This window comes from Homalodisca vitripennis, chromosome X (assembly GCF_021130785.1).
Source record: "Homalodisca vitripennis isolate AUS2020 chromosome X, UT_GWSS_2.1, whole genome shotgun sequence".
Taxonomy (NCBI): Eukaryota; Metazoa; Arthropoda; class Insecta; order Hemiptera; family Cicadellidae; genus Homalodisca; species Homalodisca vitripennis.
The window spans coordinates 53788892-53801112 of record NC_060215.1 but is presented as its reverse complement, the minus strand read 5'-3'; the positions used below and the strand labels follow the sequence as shown (position 1 = coordinate 53801112).

The 12221-nt window shown below is 29.4% G+C and overlaps 1 protein-coding gene across 1 annotated transcript in view; it reads left to right on the top strand.

The window, feature by feature from the left end:
• The window catches only part of LOC124368994, a 130552-nt gene that overhangs the window by 108371 nt on the left and 9960 nt on the right, over nucleotides 1-12221 (top strand). The window lies entirely within an intron of this gene.

Below are 12221 nucleotides of genomic sequence, written 5' to 3'. Positions count from 1 at the left end.
CTATGTCTCCATGTAATAATATAAATCTGTGATTATATAATAGATTCTCCTTACATAATGCCACCTTGAACTGGCTACAATAGCTCGTGGCTTCTATCTGAGATGTCAAGAAGAACACTTTATGTGAAAAACTGACGGATTATACCTTTAAATCTCTATTAAGCTAATTTCCTTGTACAATATCCGGTCTTCAACTGCCGAACAGTCGTAGCAGTAAGCCAAAAAGTGAATGTAAATAATAGGAGACCGTTCAATAGCAGTTATGGCATATTCCGAAAGAGTGGGGCTTCTGTAGATAAAGCCTACCTTGAGGTAAATACAAGATACTGTCAAAATCCATAGCTTTATCGTTTGCAAGTACGAGTACCTTATTAAAGTAGGGATGGTGTAGACACTTTCTTTCTCCAACACTATATACAAACACTATGGCAAACGTTATCACAAAACATTCAACGTAGTACTGAATCAGCGTAATCAAGAGTGAATTACCATCTGCCATGAAGGATAATATTCCTTGTAGGGACAAACCCCCGAGTTATTGAAGGAATACTTGCGAATCCTATAACAAAGTCATAACAAAGGTTTTGAATATCTGAACCGTTTACATTTATATCTAAAACTGGATTTTTAGCAATTTATATTAGAAAAAAATAATCATTCAATAAGGCATACCTGATTTGCAATGTTGCCACTGATATTTAATATCAGAAAGTCATTGGAAACTGTAAGAAAACACTTCTATTGTTGGAATACAGCTATTTGTAAATCACTGTCGATACTCTTCCAGTGATTCAAGGCAATTACAAGAGCTAGAAAAAAAAACTTTGTGAGCATATACTTATATGTGCAATTTTCTATCAGAATAGACATCATGTATGTTTTTAACATGACCAACATGGACCATGTGACGTTGTTAAATACCATATATGTGAAACGAATCGATCACAGTAAAGATATTAAAATGCTTAACGTTATAGACCGTCCTTTATAATTAATACGTTTATAATAATTTGATCAGTTTCGTTATTTTATTTTTGAAAGGCTAACGTTCCGTACTATAGTTGCTAATGGAAATATAAATCACGTCATACATTTTTAGAAATACTCGTATGCCTATTGAATCAATCAACAATGTAATATCTCTAAAGGAACCGTAACACCTTATGTGATTTTCAAAGTCACAAATAACTTAATCGTACATACTTTAAGTTGTAAAGCCCTATGGCTATATTATTTGGAATAGGAAATATCTAGCATCTGAGCGTGAAAACTTTTATGCCAACCTCCCGCTGTTGTTACGAACGTTTTTCCTTAAGTTTCAGACCTTCTAAAATTTATTATGGTTGTTATATTTATTTAAACCTGGTGTTATGTTTATTGCATCAATTTAATAGTGATATATATATATATATATATATATATATATATATATATATATATATGAACGTCTATGCACGTCTATTGAAATATATATTGATTGCTATATACATATATATATATATATATATATATATATATATATATATATATATATATATATTTGTGTGTGTGTGTGTGTGTGTGTATGTGTGTGTGTGTGTGTGTGTGTGTGTGTGTGTGTGTGTGTGTGTGTGTGTGTGTGTGTGTGTGTGTGTGTGTGTGTGTGTGTGTGTGTGTGTGTGTGTGTGTGTGTGTGTGTGTGTGTGTGTGTGTGTGTGCTGATCGAAAGTTTGCTTAGCCAAATAATAAAACTATACAATTTTCATTTCTCCATTTAACGTCAAACGACAGTAGTGTGGAGTCCTTGTCACATTTTCTTATTTGTTCTGAAGTATTGAAAGATTATTTTCAACGCAGTCACTACACATTAAAAATTTTTAAGAACTATTTACAGTAATAACAATTATGCTCATCCAACATGCTTTTCATTGCAGACTACACGCACACACATTAAGGGCTTTTTAATTTTTCTAAGAACTATGTGAGTTTGTTTATATCCACTAATTGATATTCATGTGAATGTCTACGTATACTACAGAACTATATGTAATGTAAAGCGCAAACCCTATAGGTTTGTCGAGATCTTCAAACCTGTTATTTGAAACTGTGCTATTGACTCTAGAGACACGGGATCTAGACATATATGTGTCCATCATATTCATCAGTATTTTCATCAGTTCCTATTTCATTAGACACTAAATCTAATACCACCACACGTCATACCTTTTTAAAAAATATTTCTTTATTTAAGGTGCAATAATTTGCCCACTTTTTTAACTCTACGCATAATTAGTTAGTTAGAAAATATAATAAACAATAATAAAACAAGCAGCAGCAAAATGGTTTATTCCATATTAATTCACCATTATGTGAAATCAGCTGATCAGTTGACTGTTAAAATCTTTTTTTACGTCACCATTCTTCATATAAATACAAAAGTTTCATAAGAATTACCATTTAGTGAAAATAAGGAACTTTTATATCAAATGTTTCAACATAATAAAATAATTATATATATATATATATATATATATATATATATATATATATATATATATATGTTTTTAATGATGTAGAAACATGAGTAATTATTTATCTTTTAATATAACCAATAAACAAGATGCCCAAATAAACTTAAAAATAATCATGATTATTATCTATTTTCTGTCACAAATCCCCTTAAATGAGAAAAGTTGGTGTCAGGCCAAATACTATTTCACATTACGGCTATTTCGTCATGAAAAACTGCAAATGGGTTTCTAAAAATACTGAATTTTTTTAGTAGTAACTTATTTCCACTGAATAAACTACAGGAAATTGCTACACGTGAAACTATCACCAGTAAAGTACCCCCATCACCTTACTTACATTACAGTCAGTATTTAAATATATGTTATGTAACCGTGGCACCGGTTATGTACCATGTTGTACCGTGTAATGTTTGCTCTGCCACTCAGGCTATTACATATTTTTCCCAAGACGTCTATGGGAAATGGCTGACTGAAAAAGTAATATTGAGGTTTCTAAATCTACATTACCAGAGGGAAATAAATATGTACAATCAATTCCAATGCTGTTTTCCTTTTAACTCTGAAATTCCTTTATAGATTCAAGATATTGAATATCGTTTGCACCGACAAGATAAACCAGATTAAATTTAGCTTTTATTTACAAGTTTTTCAGTTCTTTATGCAGCAGTACATGTTTTGCATTCCTACAAAACATTGATAAAAGGCTTTAATAAAATAAGTAAGTAGCATCAAGCATAATTTAAATAATATTTTGGTTTTTATTTTAATAAACCAATTTTTATTTTCAGTCACGGAATATACATTGTTGTGTATAATTGAGTTTTAGTGGAGTGATTGCGTAAATTTATATGAAGTTTTCCCAGCTTTATATTTAAATTATAAGTGAGTTTACCATTTAAATGTGTTGTAATACAAATTTTGTCTTTCATTTCTGATATTTAGTTTAATGAAATTTAAAACATAGAATATAGAATCCTATCGCAACCTAATTTAAATTCTATCAGATATTGATATATTGTTTGTTTATTTAAGAGCTGTAGGATATATTCAGTAACATTTAAACACTCATCTAATATAATTATTACCACTGAATTTTTACCATTACCAGTTCAAAATAAAATATTTCAGACTTATTGGTTTGTTTGTTAACCTTTTATTTAAACTATATTTAGTAAAAAGTGAAAAGTACGTTCGCTTTGAGCCTTTGGCATTCCTAAGCCCAACATGAGGCTGTACAGTGTAGTACATTATTCACGCTGACGGTACGTCGACCCTGGAATTCCACCTCTCTTTCCACAAAACTCGCTAAAGTACATAAATAAAGCTATTTTGCTTGGAGTAAGTGATCATAGCAAAGGCACCTTGACGACAAGCGGCATACCTGCTGAGAATCTTTGCGATCGTTTTACTACTTATTGCTTTGTACAATATTTATACAATTTGAGTATTGTATATTATATTAGGAGTTAGATTAGAAATCCAATAAAATGTATGCGAATATTTTTTTAAAACTCTATTTATAATAGTAGAATGAATTAAGAAATTGTACCTTTTAACGGAACATTTGCTATTTGAATAAGCACATTATAAATCATTTGTTCTATTTTTCCCTTACAAAATAAGGTTTAGTTTGCATATTGTAAAGTCTGTCTAACATTTTATACAAATAGACATAGACAAATGTTTGTCTTCACTTACTGGATAAACTTAATTTCTTTTTTATTTTTTACCTGGCCAAGGAATGCAGCGCATGTATATTGTGTACATCAGTATCACAATTGTAAACATTTTGACTCATATGGTGACAACATACATCAAATAAAAAAAATTATTGATCGATATTAAATATAACACACACACACACACACACACACACACACACACACACACACACACACACACACACACACACACACACACACACACACACACACACACACACACACACACACACACACACACACACACACATATATATAGGTTGAAACGTGTTCTTGATGTTCACATCTTATACTAAAAGTTAGTCAAAAAGGAGGACTCCCCGGCCAATTCTGACCCTATTCAATGTACTTGTTGATTTATAATTTCATCTGACCGGTTTTGTTTGATGATTCCTTATAATTTATAAGTACTTACCAAATAGAAGTAAGCTAATAGGATTCAACGATCAATTGTAATTTTTACAAAAACAACGATCATCTTAGAAAATATAATAAAACAAACAGCACCTACCAATCAAGAAACATTATAGTAAGTTAGTGCTACGTCCTATATAAATAACTTATTTTTTTGTAAGTAGAAAAAGGTCCAGCTACATGTTTATATTTGATTAGGTATGTTATTGAAAAATCTGAAAGGCAAATTTAATCTTATTTCTCTAAATGAAGGATCGGTATGTTCAAATTTAGTTTTGTTTGATACCATTCTAGCAATGTGTTTAGAAGGGTTATTATTGGTTTTAAACTTGCAAGGTATGCTCCTCCCCGAATTTCTATTTTATATTCGATTTTTAAACTTATCAAAGCATGATAATGCTGTTAAAACTTCTTTCTTGCAAATAGACTTAGGCAAAAATAAAATTTTAATGTATTCAAATAATTTATTGTTCCAAGATAGTTTGAAAAGTTTCAGCCTAATTAATTGATATATTTTATTTGCTCTAGGATCTTACAATTCAGGTTATAGTGCTTCAAAGGGTGAGTAAAAACAATGTCAGGTGACAAGTTGAAATTTATATACTTTTGACCATACAGTTTTATGTGAACCATCATATTAAATAATCATTTCCGTCGTCCTGCATGTTACTCCTTACTTGCTATAAACTATCTTTACTATCAAACAATATGTTATGCAAAGGGCGTGAGATTGAAGTATTGAGTATTTTATAAATTTTAAAGGAGCTTTCACATAGATTATTCATATAAATTAAAAATAGAGGTCCTGATTATACCGAAACCTGCTGTATACCGTGTCTTACTATACCAGTGTTGCTATAAAAACATTCTACTCTAATAATATGACTTCTATCAAATAGACAAAATTTAACATTTTTCAAAGAAATACCTCGAACACAGGCATTAATCATTCTCGAAAGTAAACCAAATATGCTGGAGAGTATCAATGGCCTTCATCACGTCAGCAAAAATCTCTCCACTACGAATTCCTATATTGTATCCTTCATAAACCTGTTTCATAACATCTAAAAAGGTATCGTTTATACTCTTCAGAATTCTACAGATGTACTGTAACTAAAAGGATTTATTATATAAAAAATTAACACACGAGTTTTAAAAACTTTTGAGGAGATTAAACGTAAGGCAATTGTGCAATAATGTCTAGAGTTCATTCTATTATTTTTTATATAAAGGTTTCTCTTAAATGTAAGGGAATTCTCCACTACTTAATCTCAAGTTGATCAAGTAGCTGAGCACATCCTCTATGTAGACTAATAGTCTATTTTTATTAATTACCGCAGGAGTGACTTCGTCAAATCCTGGTGTTTTCTCTTTCCTAATTGATTTACAATACTTTTTATTTCAGATATAGAAGTTGGATGAAAGAAAAGTGATTTTACAAAATGTGGGTATTTTTGGGGAAATCATTTCCGACTACATTGTCGTTACGTAACACTTTTATTGCATTAACATCTATTTTAATTATAACTTTAAGGTAATCATCGATAGTAAGGGATAAATCGTTCAAAATATATTAAACATTAATTTGATCCTGTACAATAATATTATTTGCGTCACTTAATATTATTTTTTTCATCTGCGTTTATTTTATTTTCTATTAGCCCATTTGTAGTTCACAATTATTTTAGATTTTCCTGATAACCTATCAATTTTCTTTGATAAAAGTTGTATTTCGTTCTTCTGATTTCTAAATTAAGTGCGTTATTAAACTATTTTATAAGAAGGTTTGAAAGTAATATTATTAGGCTGTTTTAATAATTTCTTGTATACATTGTTTTATTATTAAACGCAATAAAATATCATTCAACCGTGGTTTAAGTCTTACATGGGAAGGTATATTAAATTTTACTTTGGAATAAAAGATATTTTATTTTCAACTATCCAAACAAATAATAAAACCTATAGAAGTATTACTTAATGAATACACACAATTCCAGTTAAACGTTTAAAAGCTGTTCTCTATTTTTTTATAATCTATTTTTAAACTAGTTCTCTAATTAAAGTTATATTTAGCAACATAATTTCATTTTATGTTTACAACTGTCACTTGGTGGTCTCTAACTTCGTTATATATTACGAAACTATTATGATTAATCAGAGAACTAGTCTAAGAATATATGTTCAATGAAAGCGATTGTTTGATCAGCGACTCTCGTGTGTTGGTCAGTAAGCGAAATTAATCCATAGCTAGACATTGTTATCAAGTAATTATCTAACTAAGATCCTTTCACATATAAATCAATATCAACAACTCCATGAATAACCAACCACATTGTAGCTATGAAATTAATTTAAAATATCACCCACCTCCTGAAAAACAAGTCAACACTATACATATGTGGACGATAACAAGTGGCTTGTCTATTTCAAATTGAACAATCAGCCACAGCATATCAGATGACTGGAGTCTAGCTGTTCCGATATTCAGATAATTGATCCTACAGATAACCCAAGATACCAACCGATTCTAGAATTATTTCCACAACTAGCAAAAGTAACAGAATTTAGTATTGAATATTGTGGTGTCTCGTGATCCATTAATCCGTTTTCCAAACTTCAGTTGAAATTGCAATGTAGAATTGTTATTAAAGATTGAAATTTTAAATTAAACAAATCGAAGTTATTCCCAACGCTTTTTATATTTTGTTGAATTATTGTAATACCTTCTTTACAATCTTTAAAACAACAATGATGGTATAAAATACAATTAAATAAATAAAATATAATTTATTTCGAATTACTATGGCTCTTAACGCGAAGAATACTTAAAAAAAAAACAAAAAATATAAATTGGAGTCTTTGTAGCATGAAGATTATTGTTATGTTATTGTACTTATTTGATAGGAAAGAAAACAAAAACAAAACCTTACTTTCCATAAAAAAACTTTATATATTTTGCTGCAGTAATCAACTTCGAATTTCATTTTCTTGAAGGACGTTTTATAACTGATAGACAGCTACGAAAATAGAAGCAGTTTTCAATAGTTTTCGTAAAATAAAGAGGATTATTTTCCCGTAGAAAGAATTAATCGTTAGCCACAATGGTTTTGGTGGAAGTCAAAAGGGAAGGGTATCAAAAAGGCAAAGAAATAAATAATATCCTTTTTCTGTTCTCACATGTTACTTAGCTTGACACCCTGTCAATCACATAAATAATGGTTTCATCACCGGACTATTGCGAAATAAATTCGCATTTTAACCCAAAACAGTCGGTGTTTGTAGGGTTGGCCAATATTTTATATATAATATATCTCACTTTCCGCCTGAATATGGTGTTTGAGTGAATCAAGCTAACAAAACTGTAATCTTACAAAAACATGTTTTTACTTTTAACCTATTTTACAGTACTATTTTTTGCAGTTTGCAGTAATATTACTTTCTCCAAGTAATATATTCAACATTGGTTCAATTCATTGACTGTTTTTTTTTTTAATATTTAGTGAATTTGTAGTTCAGATTTGTAATTCAATTTGTAATTTCTATTCTCTGTGCAGTTAACATTGTATTTTATGGTAAATAACATACATTGTATGTAATTTATTTTAGCTGGTCTCTGAAAAAGTGTCATATAAGTACACTTTATTGTTAGCAAACAATATCATCGAACAGATAGTTTTGCTAACATTTTAATGGATTATTAATAATCTGGCTCCGTTCCTACTCAATATTGTTTAAGGTGGCAAGAAAAAATGTTTACACTTAGTTTTACTGACATGGTATTTGATTATTTACTTATTCGCACTGTTGTTGAACAGTCAAAAGCTATTCTATAATGCGTAAGACACAAACTTTACAATACAGGTGGGTTTATAAAAGCTGTACCATATTATAATAATTACTTTGTGATCCGATTCTGCATGACATGACTAAAGGAAATTACGTTTCAAGAAATAAGTAATAGAACCTTTAAGCGATAATACATTCTTCTCACTGATATAGTTTTAAATGTTACTAATTCTAAAAAAAACCCTCTTTGGTGTGCCAGAGAGTTTAACAAAGTTGAAATGTGTACTTTTCATTGCACATTGAAACAATTCTCGTGTGATGGTCTAGTCATCAAGAAGGAGCATACGTATAACGTGTTTGTAACAATAAACTTCTTTTTAGCCTCAATTCGTAATTTAAAAGCAACAAAATATCTAAAGCTACAAAGTCATATACAATTAATAGAGGTAGGTATACAGTTACTTGTTGATTTATATGCAACTCTCTTCTAAATAACCACTACGTCACATGCATATATTTATTTAATTACATACCAGACATCCCTGAGCTAAGTCATGGTCTCTGGAAGATATTCTTATCTTCTCAACAGTTTTATAATATTTGTACTTAAACTTTAAAGATCAGTGCCAGTGTTTTGGAACCATAAAATCTGATAGTGAGATTTCTAAAAGTGCAGAAGAAAGTAAACCATTTTTCACTAAATCACTACATAAAATTTAATTTGAAAGGATTAAGGATTTCAGTAGTGTGTGGACAACTTTGGTGTGGATGAATCCTAAAGTCTAAGTATTTTTTGGCTGAAAGCATTTATAACATAATACATTTACACCCTATAATAACTTTGAAACGGAACGAGGATTCTGACTTTAGAATCTATCCAGAATAAGTTTCATTTCATTCATCGTATAACCACATATATTCACAATATATGTGGAATCCGTAAAATCATGAAATCTCTTTAAATACTGCATGGTCTTAAACTTTGGCCGTCTTTAGATGTGGTAGTTTGTCATTTTATTTGAAAATATGTATTTACCTTTCACTGACTAGCCTAATTACAGAAATCGCGACTTTGCGGATATCTGAAATATTTCGTAACTTTAACATTTTCTCATTATTAAAAATGTTCACAATTGAAGGTTAGTGGTTTCATTCTGTCATTAATTATCTTTCATTGCTTTAAGTGTTAGAATATTACAAATACAATACTATTTTGCTATTTAAATAGTCATGTTTTCACATATAAATGATATTTTATCGCTACCATTATTATGCATGGATACATTATTAACTAATCTCTCCTTTTATTAAAGGTTTATTATAAACGTGTCTCTATAAAGTTATAAGCCTCTCTATCGTTATGACCACGAGGTTAAAGATATTGGATCATCAGTTCTGATTCGATAAAGAAGACTGGAAGCGGAATGCCAGCATCGAATCCGTTTTAAAATAATGCTTTATGCTTGAGGAGAAACAGTCACTGAGCAATAAATACATAATATTAGATTGAGTTTTGTTACTATTATTGTTTATTATATCGTTCACTTATATTATTTGGACTGAATGTTGAAAACTGCAATGTTCAATTGTGCCATATAATGGGGGCAGGTAGTGGGGTATCACTTATTTGAGCTTCCAATCAATATTATTATTTTAGTCGCCTTTTTATTATTCAACAATAGTGAAGTAATTAGTTTATATATTTCACATATGAAACCATCTATTATTTCACAGATGATAGTTTTAAAGTAATATTCTGGGCATCTTAAGAAGAGTGTAATGATATAAATCCATGTTAACATACTTGAAATCGCATTATATCCCATTAAACTAGTTTTAATGCGATTGATCATTTACGGTAGTACAGTATTTGTTTCTTCCATAGATATTCCTCCATATTCATGTAACCGCTATACAACAGTTTAAAAATATAGACATAATTAATTGCAACTATAGACATGGAGGATTAATCATTCATTACAAAAAGATATAACTTAACTGATGAAATTAAGTATGGAATTTGTAAATATTTCATGAAAATTCATTCATATCAGCTTCATAATTAATATTAATTAAGGAGTACAAGAAAATAATCCCAAAATGTGCTGAACTTCATCAAAACTAAATTTATATTCAAAATCTACATATCGTACTAACATTTTTACCAAAAAATCTACTTTACATTAAAAATTCCCTAAACGGATTGCATAACTTCCGTGGCAATATCATTCCAATCCCTTATGATACTGTATACATGATCATTGTGCAGTGTGCACAAGTACGATTAAAAGGATAATAATAATGTTTTATTCTCTAACTAGAAATAATTTAGGTACAATATACTATCAATTAAAGTAAAAAGTAAAATTGTATATGTATGGTGTAATACATTAAATTAGCCTGTACAATAGTTTACAAAACGTAATGAATATTAATAGTAGTTTGAGAGATATTTGGTCTTACATATCATATTAGTTTAGTTATTTTAAACACGTGTGACAGATACAGCCAAATACAAAATAATTATTTCACAAAAAGTGAGGGCATACTTGTGTAGTGGTTACAGGCAAATTATAGATTTGAGTTCGAGTTTTGTTGGAGGAAGACCTTTTTGTGAATAAATATTTATTGAAATCATTTATTATTTTAATAATTGAGACACTCTCTTCAAATGAGATTCTAAGAAGATAAGATGCCATTTTCGTTTGGAATTGTATTCCTCCATAGGGCCGAACGTGAATTAATTATGATATTAATATCAAACCATTTACACAATATTATTGAAATTTATATGTCAATTTTAATTATCAAAATGTTCTTGAAATATTTTTGGATTACTTATGGTATTTTCATTTCTTATTATGTAGAAGTTTTTATTTAATATATTCAATTTGACGTAGGTACATTTTTGTTTAGTTTCATGATTTAATGTTAAAAACCTTGTTCTTCAAGCAGCATAGTATTATTTTGATTGCAATATATGCTTTTCTTTGTAATATTTGAACATATTAGTATTTATCAACATTAAATTCGTTTCAGTTATTTTTATCCCATACTTAAACAACGTATAACTTATTGCACGTTATCTTATACTGTGCAATCAATTTTTAATTACCAACAAATCCTTAAACCATTGCAGTATCATGTTGTACTTCTATTATTAGCTGCAAAATATTCATGGAATTATAGAAGTATTTACTTAGATTTAATTAGTATATGTTAATTACTATTAGAGTTTCATTAAAAGCTTGAACTAAAACACTCGAACGTTTCTCTCAATCTGAACTAATTATTCTGCGAAACAGGTTAAATAAATTTCCATTTAATATTGTCGCCACTTCTGATTTAAATGAAAAAAAAAAAACATAGTTAATCAAGAGACTTAGCTTTGCAGAAACCTTAACGTGGTCCCTGTGAAATGCTATAAATATTGACCTTTAGCTTTTACTTTATCTTTTTCACATTAAACATTACCAGTAAGAAAAACAAATTAAAAAGTTTACTTGGAAAAAAGTAACATGGATAAATGTTATGAAGTATTAGGATTGTGCTTTAACACGTAAAAAGTCTCTCTGAAAAATTTAATCAGTGCATAGTGTAAGTAAGACATTCCGTTAATAATTATCTCCATATGTTCCTCAGCCAAACTTCCCGCTCTCACTGACGGGAAAAATAAACAAACAGATGCTATCTCTTCCTTCTCTTTGTTGAACTCTCTACAGCAACCCAAACTTAACGTCATGCCCTTCTCACACAATCGGCTACTTCTCTGTTCATAGTATTAAAGTAT